Source organism: Capricornis sumatraensis, chromosome 8 (assembly GCF_032405125.1).
Source record: "Capricornis sumatraensis isolate serow.1 chromosome 8, serow.2, whole genome shotgun sequence".
NCBI lineage: Eukaryota > Metazoa > Chordata > Mammalia > Artiodactyla > Bovidae > Capricornis > Capricornis sumatraensis.
In genome coordinates this window covers 59,788,760-59,809,796 of record NC_091076.1, presented here as the reverse complement: position 1 = coordinate 59,809,796, position 21,037 = coordinate 59,788,760, and the positions used below count along the sequence as shown (strand labels likewise).

At 38.9% G+C, this 21,037-nt stretch overlaps 1 protein-coding gene across 1 annotated transcript in view; it reads left to right on the top strand.

The window, feature by feature from the left end:
* The window catches only part of RNF43 (ring finger protein 43), a 65,958-nt gene that overhangs the window by 802 nt on the left and 44,119 nt on the right, over positions 1 to 21,037 (top strand). The gene's annotated exons all lie outside the window — the stretch shown is intronic.

Here is a 21,037-nt window from a genome sequence, read left to right as displayed (position 1 = left end):
CACAAGGTGTAAACCTGCCTCCTGATCACTTTGGTCTTGTCTACACTTAATTTTATTATTTTCAAAACTTTTAAATGTAACATCTGTGTTTTATTGACCCACAGAGTTTTTCAGACAGTTTCTTAGGCTTTGCAGTTGTGAAATTTGCCTATAACTCATTCATAGCCTACTCTATATGTGTTTAATTTATGAACTGACTGAGGCCATAGCATTTCATAGATGAATTGCTCATACCCCCCCCACCCCCAGCCTGCAAAGGTAGAGCCCTCTTTTTAATGTGGCATTCTAGTATCTTACTCTATAAAATTATATTACTTATTGATTAAAATTCATTTTATCAAAGAACATTTCTTGCTGTAGCTCTCAGTCACAGGTGAAAATGTTGTTAAATATGATTCATCTTAGCATCCAAGCTCAGATTTTTATTGCGTGATATGAACAGAACCAAAATATTGTATTAATTTAAATTTTGGTCCACTCAAAGGAAAAAGCTGAGAAAATTTAACAAATTATAGAACTCTTTTTGCCCAACACAGTTTTATGTATATCTTAGTGGCTGTTCACAATCACTTCGTAGGCAATATTTTGAAGCTGGGATAAGTGAAGTGGAAGAAGAATTGGGTGAAAAGGAAGACTCTGCTATTTAGAAAAATAGACAGGCAAAAAGAATATATCTGGAAAAAACAGTGTAAGAATTTTTGGAAAAGGGTCTATTTAATTTGAACTTTAGGACAGACTTAGGAATATCTAAAAGTTGAAACCATAAATCATTTTGAATACAACAGTTAGGAAGGAAACTTCCTTTCTGACTTTGCCTGGTTAATACCCTGAAGCATGAGTGAGGTATGTACTCCATTTTCATTTCTTGCCCTAAGTAATTTCAGGATGGATTCGTATTCTGGTAGCTCTGAGGCCTTGGAAGCTGTACTAAGCTCTGTGCCTTATTAATATCCTGTGGCAGCATGTTCAATGGGTTAATTATATGCTGCATTAAATAGTGTCCTCTTTTATTTTAATTTTTTTGTCTTCTATTATAATACATCTCTACGTACAGTTTCTGTATATTCATAAAGGAAAAGGTATGTAAGAGATATTAGCTGGCATTCTCTTTGCGATTTGTTACTTAGTCAATCTTTATCATGTCTTCTCCTATTTTGCCCTTTTTCTCATGCTGGTAAGTGTTGCTTAATCCTTTTTTTCCCACCTATTAACTTTGAGTCTATCACTGTCCTTTAAGTATTGCTTCTTCACTTTGTGAAGAGCGCATCTCACTGTTATTCAGCGGGACCTTTCCAGGCTTTCCAGTAGCTAGTTTGCGTCATTGGCAATTTCCAGTCTTTTCTTCACCTTTTCTCTCCGTGCAAGCTTCTTCTATGTCAGGGTCAGTACTAAATTTGTATACTAGCTTAGTATTAATCTCTGGAGATTTTCAGTATTGGTCCTGGTTTATTGTCTATTAATCAAGTTTTAATCCACAATAATTACTAAATTTTCTTAATCTCTTATGAGAGACTTAAAAAAAAAAAACTTTTGAATGAGATGCATCAGTTCTTTTTTATCCACTATTTGATTAACTCTTTCAAAGAAGTCTAGCGTGTTAGGGACACATGGTGTTCACTTCTAGAATCCATGCTGTTTGTTCCTTATCAGATTACACTGCAACACAGGTTTACTCAACTGTGGTTAACCAAGCCTTCCACTCAGCTCAAGTTCTGTTTGAATGTCCTAGAGCTGTGCTTTGCTGCACTTTAGCTTTCTTGGTGGATGTCTGTCCCCTGGTGTTACAAATCCAAAGACAGTTTTCTCTGTTGGCGTTGCAGAATTTTGGATAATTCTATATATCCTTCTACCTATGAATTATTCTAGCTGCCTGTTAAGCTTGATTATCTTCAAAGATGCAGTTAAGTCTTTGTAAAATTGGGCATGCAATGCATTGGGAAATGTGAAGTTATGAGGACAATGATTTAAAAAAAATAATGATGACTGCGTTATTGTGGTTTCTGTAATTTCCAGAAGTTTCATAAAATCTGACATGTCTTTACATTTTGTTCAGTTATTTCAGCGTATGTACTATTTCATAAGGACCAAATTAACTGGATTTTCATTTGTATTGCAATTTGGATTTTCCTTAAACAAAGAGAAACATCCTGTGACAGTGTGCCCCAAGTATTGTTATTCTGTTTAATAATAAAATAGACCATAGAACTTTCTCCTAAAATAATTTTGTTTGTCTCAGCTTCATCTGATGACTATATGTACAAGACCAGGTCTTGGTGAATTTTTGTCCTGATTCTTATTCCTCAGTTTTCTCTTTACCAAGAGTTATATCTATTGTACAGTATATGTTCAGAGTCTTAAATTATAATATTCTCTTTTAAGTACTATAAGAAAGTCAAAATAAAAGAGGAAGTGTTGCCTTGGTTATATTTCTTTCATTTCTCAAATCGTCTCTTTTCCGTTTCAAAACTCCCCATCTTAGTCTTGACCAAATTATATTGTTTTCCTTCCTATTTGGCCCAAGAGCCGCTTCTCTGCACAACGGTATTATTTCAAATCCCTGTGCGGGTTTGCCATTGTCTTTAAAGTGTCTACTTCTAAGGTTTCCTCTACATTTGCCAGAATCCTGTCTCTCCCTCTTTTCTGATTTCCTGCTCCTTTTTAAATCTGTTTCCCATTTAATGTTTATATTTAGGATAACCTTCTACCAGTCTTCTATCTCAGTATTTCCCTAACTAGCCATCAAAAATCCAGATCCCCCCAAAATTTTTATAATTATGAGTAATGATGGATGTAAACTAAACTTAATGTGGTGATCATTTCACAATATATATGTATGTCAAATCATATTATACACCTAAAAATAATACAGTGTTATATATCAATTATATCTCAAAGAAAAAGCAGAATGTGGGGGGGACACACACACACAAATTCATGCCAAGGAAACTAATTACTTGGCAGTGTGATAAAGACACTGGTAGCGATTACACTATTATTCTTATTGTTTTGACCATTCTTTCGAATATACTTTTTTTTTTTTTCTCCTGGTTTATACAACTGTAGAAGGAAAATGAGCTGGAGCTTATGCGCTGTCTCACTGTCCAGCTTTCTGGTTTGTTAACCTCTTATCAATGTTTGTTTATATTATTTCTTAGTGATATTGTTGCTACCACTTCTAAAAATGATTACAGTCCTGTTTTCTTTCTCAATTCTTGCTCTTTATTAATAAACATGACTTAGAGGGACAGCCCAAAATTCATTTTCCTTCTCCTCAAAGCAGAAGCCCAAGAGGATCTTAGTGTAGCGCAAGAGAGGTCACTGATTCTTTAACCATCACATTCTTCCTGCTTAGCTGGTTGTCCTGGATTTTCTTAGACTCCAGGTTAAAGTTATGATCAAGATTAGAATGTGCTGCCCTGAGGCTTCAGACCTACAGTGGAAGCTGTGGTAGTGCAGCATTTGGCCAGCAGCAGTGAACACCTCCTGGACAAATTCCCCCTTGCTCGGTGTCTCTGCTTGCCCCTTCATTTACCTATTAGTCAACACATAGTTATCCTATCTTTGCATTCTCACTTTATTTGTAGTCAGGGCCTGAAGTGAACCTTTTGGGGAGGAAGAGAAAGCTTCATAGTTTCAGTTTTGGCCAAAGCCAGAGAGACAGTGCTGTATGGCAAACCTGCAGTTGACAAAGTGATTAAACTATAACTTAAGGGACCTGACTTTTAGCTCCAACCCTGCCACTGAGTAGTTGGGTGACAAGATAGTTTCTACCTTTCTAGGCTTTAGATTTGCATCTGTATAACTGAACTTGTGCCATGCACTTTACATGCATTAGCTCACTGAATCTCCATTATACCTTCAAGAGAGAAAGACAGTCCCTTTTTTTTTTTTTTTTTAAGATTAGGGCAGATGTTTTTTAATTGTGTTTTTAACTGAAGTAGAGTTAATGTACAATATTATATAAGTCACAGGGCTTCCCTCATAGCTCAGTCGGTAAAGAGTCTACCTGCAATGCAGGAGACCCGGGTTCGATTCCTGGGTCGGGAAGATGCCCTAGAGAAGGAAATGGCAACCCACCCCAACATTCTGGCCTGGAGAATCCGATGAACAGAGGAGCCTGGCAGGCTACAGTCTATGGGGTCGCAAGAGTCAGACATGACTAAATACACACAGGACAGCCTATGTTACAAATAGACACTATAGTGATTCACAGTTATTGAAGGTATAACTCCATTTATAGTTATGAAGTATTGCCTATATTCCCTGTGTTGTACAATATATACTTGTAGCTTATTTTATACGTAATATTGGTACCTCCTACCCTTCCAGCCCTGTATTGCCGCTCCTCCTCCCTGCCCCCCACTGGGAGAGCCACTAGTTCGTTCTCTGTGAGTCTGCTTGTTTTTTTGTTGCTGTTATATTCACTAGTTGTTGTATTTTTTAGATTCCACATATAAGTGATATCATACAGTAGACATACAGTACTTTTATTTTCACTTATTATAGGTAAAGAAATGGAGGCTCAAAGTGAGTCTCAAAGCTATTTGCCAAAGTCTAAAAGTAAGTGGCACGGCTGGAGCTTGAACCCCAGAGCTCATGCTGTTCTCCCTCTAGAATTTTGTGCACCAAAAATGCTGCAGATGAACACCAGGGTAGGCCTTATATAAATGATGAGCTTATTTCCAGAAGAGAAGAGAATGCAAATGATGAGTATTGTTCTCTGCAGTTAATCCAAACTATATATATTTCTTCCATTTCTCTTCATTTGTGCTTCATTCACAAAGATATTTGTAAATCAGAATGTTATTTACTTGGCATATCTGTTTTAGTGTAACAATTATCATTACCTTTCTCTTCATTTTATAACAGTAAGTTGTTTAACATAGGAACATGAAATAATAAACTTTGAAGTCGCATGCATCTAACTGTCATTGCTCAAGTCAGAGCTTCTTGGAAGCAGAGATTTCAAAGATTTTGTAATTTTGCTTTGAGGCCAGCCTTTAAAAGAAGTATACCTATTTGAAGTATAGTCAACTCTCAGTTATTTATGTTCGTGGGGGTGCAGAAAATTCAGTTAATTTATGATTGACTTTGGAATGTAGTCAGAAGTATACTATCGGATGTAAATCCTCTGTGCACACAAGCAGGCTGAGGTGCTTGCCTCCTGGGATCCCAGCTTGACTTGGCTTTGTTGTTCGAAGCGTGGCACCCAGAAGAGAGATGGAAGCTGCAGATATTTTTATTGATAATTTTTCAGGTTAAGGAGGTATCTCACTTATGTAAAAGTACCCATCAGACAGATTTGTATATATAATCATTCTGTACTTCATGTGGAAATCCAGCAGAATTGCTGTAAGTTCAAATTCATAAATCTCTCTGGTTGTAGGAAGTAATGAATGAGCTGTGCCCTTGGTTATTGCCCCTATCAGGCTATTTAGTGTCCTTTGAGCTGATTCCAGGGGTAGGCATTTCCTTGGTTTTTGTGGTAAACTGTGTGTGTGTGTGTTGTAATTTTCTTTATCTACAAATTAGTCATAGTTAACTTTTTATACAGTTTTAAAGATATCCCTGAGGCTCAAGGTTTTGTTTTTGTTTTCAATTTTTAAAAAAGCCTTTACATTCTATCCACTGAGAAGTCTTTAATTTTATGTGCTTCCCCCCTTCCCTTACTCCTTTCAAATTACTAAGTACACTAGAGGAAAAGATGTTATAAATGAGCAATGTACTACTATAAATATTCTGTCAGGAACCAGAATTGATAGCAGGGTATTGTTGTTAGAGAAGTGTGTGATGATGTGCCATCAAATTTCTGTAGTGATTTTCTTCCAAGGAGCTTAAAATGATTCACAAATACTTGCAAACCAAATACGGGTGATACTCCATTTTATAGAAAAGGAAACTTAATGAGAGAGAAAGCAAGTTAATTATCTTAGAACAAAGTCACTCAGAAATAAATGGACCCTGTGTACTTTGCAGGAGATAGATGAATAGTCCACTTTTTAAGATATCCAAGGATGTGCTTTTCTCAGGGAAATCCTCGAAAGCTAAAATATTGTCAATGGCTGAGACATGGGATGTGGTCCCAATATCCTCTATTGGGACCTATGTTGCTCAATTTGGTAATTCAGCTATTGATGAAGCAGGGTGCCAACTTTATGTCTCAAAAGCCCTCTGAGCTGACTCTGTGACCTGCATTCATTGTTTTGTTGAGAATTGTTGGAGTTGGAGCCAGAGTTTTCACAATGAGCTGTTGAGGGCCTGCAGGATCTGGCCTGGCACCTGCACCCCTTGCCTCCTCACCCCTCACTCTGCTCCAGTCGCTGTGACCTTGTTGTCCTTCAGCTAAGCCAGGCCTGCTCCCACCTCAGCGCCTTTCCACTTCTTGTCCCACTTATATCCCAAGCACTTTCTTCTCTTAGTCCCTCAGATGTCAGCCCCAAGTGTGAAATATGCCTTCTCAGTGAGGCCTTCCTGGCCCTCTTCTGAGGGGCTCTTCCTGTTCCCCCAGGGCTCCTGTTCTCCGCCCGGCTTGGCTTTGCTTTAGAAACTTCCTGCGGTGTGACACACTTATGCTGTCTCCCCTCAGGAGGCTGTGAGCTCTGTGAAAGCAGGGCTTTCATCTCTCCAGTTCAGAGCTGTGTTTTGGGGAACAGGGTGTTAGTGTACTTGGTGCTCTTCCCATAGGCGGTACTCAATAAATATTTATTGAATGAATATAAGGAGCATTATGGTGGTGCTGAGTGGCTGTGATTGGTCAGAGATCACTCTAGGATGAAACAGACTTATTTATCTCATCACATGTTTTAAGTACATTTTTTGAAGTCAATTATTGTGAATGCTTTGGGCTTGATAGAGCATGCTGCACTCTGTTCTCTCTCTGACCTATCACTGACACTATACTGTCTCCTTGATGGTCATTTTCAAACTGTGAACATGGCTATAAATGATTTGTTTGGTGTAATCAATATCCTTTACACAGCACTTACTTAGTTTTAATAACTAGCCCAATCCCTGCTTTTTAGGAAATTCTCATTTTCCAAGAAAAATGTCTTGGGGTACTGGTGTAAAATCTGTGATGATTAGATGGTATGTGCACGTGTGCTGTGCTCAGTCATGTCTGATTCTTTGCGACCCCCCTGGGGTGTAGCCAACCAGGCTCCTCTGTCCATGGAATTTTCCAGGCAAGAAGAATACTGGAGTGGGCTGTCATTTCCTCCTCCAGGGCATCTTCCCAACCCAGGGATCTTGAATCCATGTCTTCTGCATTAGCAGGCAGATTCTTTACCACTGAACCACCTGGGAAACCCGGTTATAAGATATTAGCATGCATCCAAAGGAACTTACCTTCTTAGTCCTTGGGGCTTGTGAATCCCAATTCTGATCCTGAGATACCCTAACACAGTGGCTTTCAATCTTTTTTTCTGGAGAGGGGGTCACTGGCCCCTTTGAAAATGTGATGGAAGTTATTGACTGTATGTACTTAATGTACAATTTTGCATAAAATCCCAGTAGAGAGAATCTCTGAGACACATGTAAGAATGCAAAGATTCTAGATTAAGAGCTGTTATCCTAGAATAATCCCAGTTATTTCAGAAATGAAACCAAAGTCTCAAGACTAACTTACCTTGAGTTTACTTAATTTGAAAAGTCTTTGTATACATTAGTAGAAGTCAGACAGACAACGGTATTAACAGTGCAGTTATAAGAAGGTTGGCCTGACCTAAGATGACCTTAGATACAAAAATTGGTATCTGACAAAGACTGCTTATGTGTAGTTAAGGAATTGTGCTCTCCCAATATTAAGTGAAACTGCATCAAGAAGCGCCTGTGTGTGCAGGTGCACTAAGTCCCTTCATTCATGTCCAACTCTTTGCGACCCCATGGACTGTAGCCCGCCAGGCTCCCCACCCCACCCCGGTCCGTGGGATTTTCCAGGCAGGAATACTGGAGTGGGGTGCCATTTCCTTACAGTCCTTCATCATGGTGGTTTCACTCAAAGACAAGTAAGAATAAAACATATTTTACTAATTTGTTTTGATAGAAGCAGAACAATTGTGGCCCTGTGTGCCTGTTTGGTCCCTGAAGTCAGAGAACAGAGGCTAGACTTTTCCACATCTGTTTATCTTCTGTCCTTTAAGCCCCATTGCTTTTCCTAAGGTAGGAGGCCTTGGACCCTTCAGTTTCTGTTTGCTATAACAGAAAACTTTGAATCTCTTTAAAAAACATTCATTATTTCTTGCGTGTTTGTTTTTAAATAACAGATAAGCTACTTTACATACTCTTCTTTTTATCTGGGTTCTAAACATTACAGTTCATTTTCTTTTGATATTTTTTAATATATTAGAGTTTGTATTTAATTTCAAATTCAGAAACACCAAAATAATCGAAGTGATTTAAATTAGGGTTTTTAAAATTGTAAACACAAAGTCTCACATTTTTTAGGAAATTATATTATTTAGATATTTCAATCCTGAATCTGAAGCAATGATCTTTCTTCAGGATGGCAATATAACTATCTTTAAGACCCCTGTTTGTTTTTAAAAATTTAGAGCACTTCTATTAAGATGGAAATCAACCATATATTACTGTAATTTTAAATAGCATAGTCAGTTATCATTACCTATCAATTTTGTGCATGCTAATATATCAAAAGGGTACTATTGTGCATAACTAACTATGATAATTGAGAAACACTGTTGCTGTTATTTCTGTAGAATAATTTGGATAAGACTGAAGACCTTATGTTTTATGCCTACTAATCTTGCTGTTTCCGAAAAAGTGATCATAGATTTCCATTCTTTTTTCTCCTGCTTTCTACAGTATTACAAATTATCCATTCTTAAAGGAAAAATCTTTCACATGCTTCCAGTTTTGTGTTCTTTCACTGTCATATCTTCTACTTAGAATCATATTGGCTAATCTAAGTTTAAAACTCTTGTGGCCAAATTTATTTTTAAATTTTGTGAAGGACTTTATTGGCCTTTTACTGGAATTAGGTCCTATTCATTACCTGGGGTAATGGGTGGGAGTTTTGGGTGGGAGGGCAGAGGAATAGCCCCCATTTGTAAAATATAATCATCAGATTTCAAGTTAGAAAAAAACCTAATCCAATCATTTCATTTTACAGAGGAAGAAATAAACTCACATTAGTGCTTTGCCAGTCACAAGAACTGCCAATCTACTGCCATGTCTTACTGGCCAGCATTTTTAGCAAACCTTATTTCTGTATTTTAAACTTCTTTGGGTCATTGTGGGAAGATTAAAAAGCAGATGTTGGCAGAGATTTTCTCCCTGAACATTCCATTAAGAAGATATTATGGAGTGCCGTAGGGTCTCTTTTGTCTTTGATCCCTAGTCAACTAGAAGGCATGCTTAAAAGCAAGTGAACAGACAGAAAAATACCTTGCTGCAACTTAGCATTACTTTACCCGGTGCCTGTGCATACAGTAAGCCATGCCGTGGAGTCACTGCACCAGGTGGCCTTTGTCCTGGATTGCGTTTTCAAAGCAACAGAGGCTCTTTATGAACTCTAGGCCAAGATCCTAACTGAGAGTGGGGGCTGCTCTGGAGTCTCTCCATGTCTTACACTTGGGGTCTTCTACTGTGGGGTCTTCCCTTCCAAACTCTGTGGCAGGTCCTATGGGAATACAAAGGACAGCCCCCTTGCCTAGACCGACTGAGGAGATACAGCTTTACCAGTGGAAAGCAGTACGTGATGAACGCCAAACAAGAAGTGCAGGCGTAAGTGCATTACAGTGCCAGTTTCCACGTTCTCAGGAGTCATTCAAATGACTGTGGTGATTCTGTCTCGAGGTCCTCTATGATTGAAGAAAAAATAAACAAAAAATGTAAAATTTTAACCCAGGCAACTTCAAGTAGTTGAAATCTAGAGGACAGTTACAGCCCAAACAGTCATACCTTCTAATTTTCACTTTTATCAGTTAAGTATAGGTTATAATATTGCCTGTATAAATATTCCTGTATGTATAATACTCATCAGTAGCATTTTCTTTAGAGGTCCAAATAACTAAACACAATGGCTTTCTTTTCAAATTGCAAACTGGCTTTCTAAAATGAGAAGTTCCTGTTAAATTGTAGTAAAATTAAAAAATTTTACCTTTAAACAGAGTTCAACACATTGGGAGTTCTGTTTGAATTGATAATCTCATTGGCTCACTTTAAATCTTCATAAACTGCATACAAGAAAAAATAAACACTAGGACTATATAGAAGGTGAAAAGTATTTTAAAAATTAATTTATTTAATTGGAGGAAAAATATTTGAATATCATCTATATTGAGAAAATTTAGAAAAAGCCTTCAATACCAAGGCTTTTATTATTATCATTGACTTTAGTCAATATTAACTGTTATTCTCATTCTCTTGGTTTTAGTATAATTTACCTGTCCGCTATGACAAAAACACTAGGTTATTACCTACTGTGACCTTAGTAAACTGTATTGTATACATCATATATTTTTATTGTTGTCAGAGATTATTTGAAATTTAGTTGTTTCCCTTTGGACATACGAAAAGTTCACAGGTACCTTGTGAGCATTTAAAAGATAAAGGCAAGTCATTTAACCTTTCATCTGTTGGGTTAGGGTTGGTGGGATAAGTAAAATACCCTTTAAGTTTCTTTCCAGCTCTAGACATTTAGAGGTTATATTTATTTCAGAAATAGACTTATTAAACAAAAGGACATGTAATTTGCTTATTTTTTTCCCCTCGAGATAAAATTTATTTGGTAGGTGGTCACAGATTTTTTTGGTCACAAAAAATTCTGATCAAATTCCTTAAAGTCACACAACAAATTAGTAGCCAAACTAAGCTCTAGGCTCAGTTGCACTTTAGTCCTTTGGTCCTCTACTGTGTTTACATTCAGTTAACACACATAGAAAAGACTTTTTTGGAGGAGTTTTATATTTTAAAATACGTGTAGTAGATTGAGGACCCTTATTCTAAATCCTTCATCAAGGCTGTCCCAGTGATCAAACCACACTGACATCAATGACGAGCTTATGTCTAAGTGAATCTGACCAAACCTTTGGAAAGGCTTGTAAAAGCCAGAGATAGCCCAGAACCATTGTAGTAAAAGGAAGATTATGAACCTGTTCCTAAAATAATTTGTAAAGTTGAATTATTATAAGTAAGCTGAATATTAGACTAGAAATGAAATTTCAGAATAGCTGATGAGTGTTCCTGTGTGGAGTTGGGGGTTAGAGCTTTAGTATGTGAGCATATGGAGGCATTTGGAAGGAGTGGAAGTGGGGCCATCTGATTAGTAACTGTGCCTTGTTATTAAACCGTGACTTTCTGCATTGTGTGTCCCCAGAGTTGGAAAACTTCCGCTGGCAAAAATAAAGAGAAGGGCTGCCGTGCTGTTGCTGAGGGCCCTACAGTAGACACAAAAGCGCCTTCTCAGAGGCCTGCAGCGGAGGCGGCTTGTACAGGCAGGCCCGTTCCTCTCAAAGACTGGGAATCAGATTCTTTCCCCAGGGGGTTTCCAACTAGTTTGCACTTCAGAAAAATCTTTTCTTTCTCCTGCTGTTCACGCCCTGCAAAGAATTTTCTTCCAACCAAAGAAATTGTTTTCTAATCAAAGATTCTTGTCCTTAGTTGTTGGACATCAAAGAAAGTTTGGAGGAGACTGGGGGATTATGTGAGTGCCTAGAGTTTATTTTGAATGCAAACTTGCAACATTAGCAAGTCTCCCAAAGAATATACTCATTTAAGGACTGGGAGAGCGCCTAATATAACCAAGGCTCTGTTTTTCCTTGGTTGGATGTAAGGTACCCCAGTAAGACACAAATGAGCTGAGCAGCTCTGTCAGGACTTAACTCCTATATGTTTAGTTCTTGACGTTCTTAGCAAAGGGAAATTCCACCTACCCTTTTAAAATCTAATATTAGGGAACATCAAAATCTATTGATAAACTCGAAACAAAACCCCCTCTTTTTTAACCTTCAGTACTTCAACTCTTAACTTCTCCCAGGACGGTTGATGATATCACCAGTCTAGGGAGCCGCATTCCCTGCATTCCCCCACTGCCTCCGAGGTGTTGATGATGTCATTTTCTCCCACAAAGGAAACCCTCAGCACCCCAGGGCCTGAACTCAGGTCTTGGCAGGTAAATGAAGGAGGAACTTAAACTGTTGGGTTGAGTCAGGCGTAAAAAGGCACGACCATGTTAAGCACCAGCTTCACAGTCTCATCTCTGGGGCCTGACTAGGGAGAATTTATCATTTAGGGAAAATTAAGCCTGTAACTTTAAGAAATTATTTTCTGGGTAAGGATAATGATTCACTTGATATTTTGGTTCTTGCGCTTAGGGACATTTACAGGGCATTGTTCTCAGATTATGGCTCCTTAAATATCCTTCTCTCGAATCCACAAATTTCTTCCAGTTTTTCTGGAACCCATTTGCAGATTATCTAACTTCTAACAACAACAAAAACAAGAATTAGGAAAAATAAAGCGATGGATCAAGCAGATTTAGGCAGAATTATGCCCTGGGTAAAGTACATTCTTGTTATTTTACTCTTGGCTCTGTGAATATGAACAGAAAAGAGTATTGCTCTAGAAGATTTCCAATCTCTTTCTATCCCTTCATTGCAACCACAAAGCAGTGGTTGGAAATAGAATTCCAGGAACACCAAAAATGCTCACAATTTCAGCAGTGGCAGCTACAGTGCCCCCACAGGGTTCTCTGGGCATTCCTCCTCGGGGCCTTCTTGTGGCCTCCTTGTGGTTAGGAGCCTACATCATCAATCACAAAGGCTTGCCCTGAAGACAGACCTGCTAAAAATGTCAGTTATCTGTCCTTGCCATCAGAAACAATTCTTTATATTTTACTCTGTTCTGAACTAACATGCTATAGTTTCTTTTTTTTTTTAAAGAGAGAAATACAGCCTCTTTGATGGACTCATTAACTGACCATTCTCACAAAATTTTAAGTACACTAGTTTATAGTACTAGGAAACTCAGTCAGAATGGGTGGGGTAAGCAGGATTTAGCAAAGGTTTTTATTCTACTCAGTGGTGCTAACTTGCCTGTGTTACTCCTATGGAGATATTAGATTGTAATTTTGAGGGGTTTTATTTCATTTACTTATTTTTGATTGTTTTATGACTTTATTTTTTAAATGCTTATGTATTTGGCTGCGGCACATGGGATCTTGAGTTGCAGTATGTGAACGACCAGGGATTGAACTCTGGCACCTGCCACACGGGGAGCGTGGGGTCCCAGCTACTGGACTACCCGGGAGGTCCCAAGACTTTATTTATTTTATTAGGAGTTTTAGGTTTGGTCTTCTCTGGTGGCTCAGACAGTAAAGAATCCATCTACAATGCAGGAGACCTGGGTTCAGTCACTGGGTTGGGAAGATCCCCTGGAGGAGGGCATGACAACCCACTCCATGATTCCAGAAGAGCCTGGTGGGCTACAGTCCATGGGGTTGCAAAGAGTCAGACATGACTGAGCAACTAAGCATGGCATGGCACAGCCCAGGAGTTTTAGGTTCACAGCAAAACTGAGAGGAAGGTATAGCAATCAACCATATACCCCCCCTTTCCATGCACCAGTGCCTCCTCCATCATCAGTATCCTCCATGAGAGCGGCACGTTTCTCACAGTCGATGAACCCACACATCAGTGTCACCTGCAGTCCATAGTTTATATAGGGTTCACACTTGGTTTGAGGTTTTTTAAACACTAAGAATATATGGAGAAAATTCACTGAAATGTGTGTCCCTTTAGCTTATATACAGGAATAACTTGAAATATAAGGGAAGCACCCAACCTGCAGTAGACCTTTCATTTTCGTCATGTCATTTCTTCCTGAGTTGCTGTATGATTGAACCAAATTAATGTTATTATAGAAAATGCCGTTTTTCAGGCAGTATCAGTCTTCAAGGTATGGAACAGGATTTGGCGTTTTGTGTCCATTTTTATTGTTTTGTTTTCTAAAGGGATGTTTGAATTGGAGCCTGTCTGGCAGGATTCCATACTTCTACCAAACCACCTGTCCTGGCAGAGACAATGGAATCAAAAGTCAAGTTCTTTATGACTGCACCTGCCTTGTAAATGCTGCCAGAAGTTCTGATTTTCTCCTGTTGCCAACCTCTACCCAGAAACTACAGTAGCTGACACCCGGACAGCGGGTGCATACACCCCAAGTTGGAACTTGGATGTTCCAGTTCAGGAAGACTAATGCTAGTTCTCCCATTGACTTCTAAGGTAGTCTTTGCACAGCATTCAGTGATTACTGTTTATCAAATGGGGGAGGTCCACTGGTCCACTTGGTTTTCAAGATTTTTGCGAGGGTTGATTAATGATGATGAATCACTTGGTAATTTATTATTTGTAAGTTTCCTTGTGCAGTTATACACCTAGTAAGCATGAAGGAAGGTATGATCTAGCCGAAAGACATCAGGAACGTGTCTCTGAAGTCAGAACGCCAGGCACTATTTCCAGGAGTGAGGAGTTGCCATTGGCCCTGCTGCTTTTTCCTTTTCCCAGAAATGTAAATTACCCTGTGGGCCACCTGTTGAATGCTCTCTGATTAGGCAGTTGTTGTGGAAGCAATCGAACTCCCTTGATGAGGACTTTTCTCCTTTTGAATTATCAGAGCATTTCTTGGGTTCCCTTAGGGTAGAGTTACTTCATTATCTTCTAACTTTATGTATAACTGGAGACCTTCTGGCCTCAAGTGCGTAATTTCTATCACCAATCAGGTAATTGAAGATAATTATGCCCACCAAATAGTGCTCTTTGCCACAGTATCCACATATGATGATATAATGTGATAATAAGGCATAAAGTCCATTCTAAAACGAGTGGCAGCATCCTACAGTGAGAAGAGCTCTCAGTAATCCTGTGTTCAGTCTCAGCTCTGGTCCTTCTTAGCTTTGTGACCTTAAGGAAGCTTGCTTAACCTCTTTGAGTCTGTGTCCTCATGAGTAAAGTGGGGATAATAGTAATAAATAGCCTGCCTACTTGAAGTCAAATAATATATGAGAATTGTCTTTGAAAATTGCAACTGTAAGGTACTATTATTAATAGTAATTTGACGTGAACTGTGTCTTATTCACCTAATTACTGTAAGAAATATTAAGTTTGAGGGTTATTGATTTGGGCTCAGTTGACCTGTTTGAATTCAATTGGCATTATCCCGAAATAACTAAGGACGACCATTTGTGTTTTTTATGCAGCGAAGAAGACTAAGCTTTCGATTAAAAATTTTGTGGGCCAAAGAGCTGATTAAATTAACCATAATATAGTAACAGATAGCCATGGTGACTTAGAGTGACTAATAGTGTGGAGGTTCTAGGGTGGGAACCTAAGTTCTGTAACTGCCTTCCTTGTGCCGTGGTGAATCACGTGCCCTTCCTGGACCTTTGCACACTGGTAAGCCCATTCATTACCTTCCTTCCGTGGTCAGTGAGGTAATAGTCACTGACACAGCGTAAAACAGCTACTGTCTAAGTTTTCACTTCTCAGAGGATCCTAGAACTGTATTATACATCACTTTTACATTTTCATTGTTGAAGTTTTTAGAGTATTGTTTTAATGACTGCTACCCTGGAACAGCTGCTCAGATTGCTGAAGGTTCAGCTGTCCAGCTTTGCAGCAATTTTCCAAGGGCTGGAAAAAAAAAGAGTTCAGGATTATCAAGGGAACCAATTCACCCAGTTCTTTATACGTGCACTGTGCTGGTCCCAACATGTAGGTCTTTGAAGCTCAGCAGATGAGGTTCTATAGCCAGCTTGGAAATTATCCCACAAGTCCCTGTGACTCCCAGCCCCCCATCTGAGAAGTATTAGATCAAAATGAGAGTAAGCAGTTTCAGACATAGCACCTATCAAGTATTTGTGGTCTGGAAATTGTTTTCAGGTAAAGATAATCATTGAGCCATCTCAGGGACTAATATTATGCAGTATGGAAAATCTGTATTCTATCCTGTAACTTTACCAATTTGAAACCTCCCCCACAAATAGGTAAATAATGGGATAAACGTAATTATGGGTTTTCTCATCTTTTCTACTCGCCTGTTCGCTGTTGTGATTAAACACACGTAGCTTCTAACTCTTTTAGAAACAAACTCACTTACCATTATTAGCCTTTCAACACTTGCACGGTATTATAGTCCCTTTCAATGGCACTGTGGCCTAGTGGGAGTCCGGAGGCTAGTGTGTTTGGGGGATGATGGAAAGAGGCAAATGTTTTCTCTTCTATTGGTTTTGGGAAGCATCCTTTTCTGAAGGTACTTCTTGGGGAAAACTTTTCTTCTCAAGGCCTAGTAAAGATTAGTGAGAGATGTCTGCAAAGTGTTTGAAGCTCTTTGAAATAAAGTCATGGATAAACACTCAGTATCACTGTTATTATCATTAAAAAGGGGAGCCCAGCATGTGATGATTTGGGTCAGTTCCAGCGGTCTTGTTTGATGTTCTTAGTTCCTTTCTTGACCTTTACCTCTTGATATCTTTATACATTTATTGAGGCTGTTGGACAAAGTCTTGAGATCCTAAGCAATATGGTGTGTTAAGAATGAATGAACTGCTAGCCTCCATTTTTTAAAATGTGTTTAAAATGAACAATAGAGATCTCTATTTTGGACACCTGTTATTCAAGTTTGCCAATCTTGGTAGCAAACTTAATACCTCATACTTTGATTGTCTTTTTTTTTAAATTTCCAATTCTATTCTTTACCTTGGAACCAGAGTTTTAAAGGAAATTTTTCATTAAATAGAATAAATACCAAATTAACCAGGTTTTTTTTTTCTATTCTTTGCTTATGAATTAGAGATAAAAGAATGAAGCAGATATAAAAGATCTAAAAAACAAATACTATAAGAACTTCTGGAAATAATATAAATACTTTCTAGGGATCCTGTACATTCCAATTTCCTGTACATCAGAATATAAATTATTTCATGCTAAAAATGACTATAATGATATCTCTCTAGTGTTACAAGATATCAAAGATACTAAATAAAGGCTAAATTATGCTCAGTATAATGTACTTAAATGGGAAAGTACATTTCATTTCATTTATTTGTTTAGGCTGCACCATGGCTTAAGGATCTTAGTTCCCCAACCAGGGATTGAACCTGGGCCCTGCCAGGGAAGTCCCAGTACCCACACATTTTAGAAAAGGTTTCACGATTTCTCTGGTGGCTCAAGCGGTAACGAATCCACCTGCCAGTGCAGGAGACAGGTTCGATCCCTGGTCTGGGAAGATACCCACATGCCGTGGAGCAGGGAAGCCTGTGCACCACAACTCCTGCGCTCACACCTAGGGCCGGGGAACTGCAGCACGGAGCCCCGCGCTCTAGAAGCTGAGCTCCGCTGCGGGCGAAGCCCACACCACAGCTGGAAAAACCTGTGCAGCGACCAGGACCCAGCACAGACCCAAAGAAATACATTTTGTAAAAATTTAAATTAAAAAAAAAAAACATGAAAGGGATTCATTAGTATGAATTGAATTTAAAAGGACTTCCTTCAGGTCTTTGGAGGGTTGAATAAATCACAAACTTTTATTTTGTGCGTTCTATCTTCAAGAACTTTGTGCTAAAAAAAAAAAAAAAAAAAGAACTTGTGCTAGTCAGAATATCCTGTTCCCTGACTGACAGTTCTTTTTGAGAACTGTAGAATTATCAATTATTATCTCTTTATTTTAAATGCTGCTAGTCCTTTTTTATTTTGGGGGGTTTGTGGGGTTTGTATGTTTTGTAAAAAAGTGGACACAATCTTCATAACTCTAGTTAATTAGTTAATGAATAATTTTTAAAATACTTATTCTACAGTTAAGTTTGCTTATACACGCATATGTTTTCCCCCCTCTAGTTTTGCAGTTGAGTTGTTTTTTTTCTTTTTTAGTCCCGACCCTAATTTCAGCATCTCTGCATAGACAGTTTTGTTATTTTTTATTTCTAAGCTTAGGTGTCACCAAATAAATGTAAAGACGGAAAAAGAATTGAGATTTCCATCAGAGCCAAAGGAACGCAACAGAAATTGAAGATGAGAACGGTGTTTGTTAACCACTAATAGAACATTATTTGAAATTAACATCATCTTTAGCTTTATGTAAAAACAACCACCCTAAATCTACTATGCTAATATACGTGTTTGTATGATACACATGCAAAGGACTGAAAATACGGGGAAAATACAGGGAAAACTCCTTCCTTTAAGCAAACCTAGGACCAGTGTCTGAAAACAGCAGCCTTTGGAGACCCTGCAGCCAAATTAATCACCTGGCCTTTGAGAAATTTTGCCTATTGAGAAGTTGGTCACATCTGAATGGATAAATTTAGTACGCTCTCCCCACCCCACCCCGGTTCTCTTTCCTGAAATCCCTTCTTCCACTTATGATTTTAGTTAATATCACTTAGCAGCAAACAATCAGGTCTAATCTCTCCACAAACTGATGTCTTTCTGTCTGTTTCAGCCTTGTCTCAGATTCAGTGTGTGGGAGCTAAGTTTCTTAAGTCTTGCTCCCTCATCTCACCCAGGTTGCATTGGCTGTCTCGCCCCTTAAGAATTTTAACCCACATGATGGTCCTTCTGTTTCCTTTCTCTCATTTGCATCTCATAGCCACTAAAAGAAGATCTGTGCCCAGTGTCAGATCCAATGTCTCTTCTCACTATGGAAAGTTGTCACTTCTGTATCCTCCGTATTACGTTGGTCTTACTCAGTTGGTGTTCCGATGAGCCGGTCCACTCCCTTCCATGTCGTGTGTTGCAGGTTCACTGTGTGTATTTGGTGGATGTCATCAAACACCCACCACTTTGTTGAACACGTCGGTGTGCTGCTGCCGTGGTTCACCTGGAGACTGCTTTCTGTAGGCTGCATCAACAGGCGACTGCATGCCAGATTGCATGCTGACAGCTGTGCCTTCCCATCAGAAAAGGACCCTTTTCCCCTCCCTATCGAATGAAAGCTTAGATTTTAGAGAAAATTACAAAATACAGAAAATGAGAGAAAATAACTGAAATCACAGCATCTGCGGTTTTCTCTATCCTTACTGGTAAGGCAGCTTCCTGGAGGGTTTTATTATAATGGGTTGAGGAAATGTTTACAGTCATCCCTTTGCAGTTGTTTAGAAAGTAATTTCTAAGCAGAAGTTCCAACATCATCTAGAAAACTTTTAGCTAGAGAAACCACATTTCTTTTCTTTCTCAAGCTGCAAAACCAGTCTTTTTTTTTTTTTTTTTGGTTTAACACTTGATCTTTATGGTGAAAGACTTAAGTTACATGATCTTCCTTGCAAAAGAATGTTTCTCAGATTTTTGTGTTTTATGGCTTTCTAATTTCATTGCCATGGTTGATTTGCTTATCAGGGAGCTGTGACTATAGGAGTTCAAGGGTACACGGCAGTAAACTGTCCCTCAAAATAAGGAATAATTTCATAGCTATTGCTAAGATAGTAGGTTTGGATGCATCTTGCCATGGGTCCAGATCTCTGGAATAATTGACTCATGTGTATATTTAAAGTTAGGGAACTTACCATAACATCCTGTTTAATGTTTGCCAGTTTTACTAGGTACCAAGGCAAAGAGCTTGTAGTAATATTCTCATGAAGAAGGAAATCAGTATTTCTTATCTATTTTCCATATATTGTCAATCTGTCCAAACAAACCTACTATATGGAAACCTGATAAGGAACATTGTTTTCCTCTTGATATACTTGCCTACTCAGCACCATGTCCCACTTTGGAGAACCCTATGGCAGAGTTTCAGCTCTCTAGATAAGGCAGAATATCTGTAAAAGAGCTGAACCATTGAGCCTCCACAGATTGTTCGAAACCCTGGAGGTGGGAGGATTTGGAAGATGAACGGGTGCCATTTCCATAAAGAGCCCTGAAGTTCAAAGACGCAGCTGGCATTGTGGAGCCAGTGTGTCAGCAGCGGCCCAGTCACTGGAACGGCACCTGTCGCACCGTGGTCTTCCGCTGTTATCCTCGAAGGTGTTCATCTCGGTGGCCCTTGCCCTTCCCCGTGAGTCACTTCCTCAAGTTCTTCCATCCTTCTGCAGCCCTGCTTTGAACTTCTTGTGCATTAATCTCCCTTACAAAGTAAGTGCCCTAAGCTGGGGATAGTAAGCACTCTAGGTAGACTCTCAGCCACGCTGTGTGAGGAGGATTGTCCAACTGTCATTTTCTGCATTTAAAAACTGCGAAGGAAAGTTCTTTCTCACTTGATTTCTTCTGTTTCCCTAATAATTTTTGAATGATTTCTCTCCATTTGTATAATATCCAGTGCATTACTCTTTTTCATTCTAACTGATGTCAAGTTATTTTTCACCACCAGTATAGGGAAAGATCAGAGACGCGTTCTGTTCCTCTTTGAGGCTGTTTTTCTCAAAGGGTTTGAGGCTAGATTCTTTGGGATTGTCTGGAATTTCTTCATAAAATTCACCATCAATGGGGAGGTTTTATTTTTGTAGTTTTACTTCTCAAACTTACCTTCTGACTCATTTTCTCCCTACAGTTTCAGTGCAACCAAGATTAAAATTTGTGCTTTAAAACTTAACATGAACTCTAATCTTTCCCTAGGAGCAAAGGGTGCCCTCACTAGGTAGGAGCCCAGAGAATGCTGGAAACACTCCAACAACACCCACTTGCGTTTCTGCTCAAGGCACGGTGTGAGTAAATGCTCGTTTCTGTTGCAGAAAATATAAAACATTAGACTGAATCTCAAAAATCAGTCAGTTTCCTGACTTACACTGTAAGCAAAATAGGAATGTCAAGTTCATCTCCACCTCAAAGTAGATAGGCTGAAGAATTGTCTTTGAACACGAAGGGCCATCTCCCACTACACAGTGTGGGTCACTCACTGTTCCGTAATAGCAGCATCACCAGCAAGTTAGGACAGGAGAAGAAAACAACCACGGCCAGTGGAAGGAGCAAAGGAATTCAAGGAAGCACCATGTAATAATGATCTCACACATTATTATCGTACGCACATGGATAGAAGAGCATAAATTGCATCCACTGTCCCCAGATTTTCTTGTGAGAGCATTTTGTGATATTAA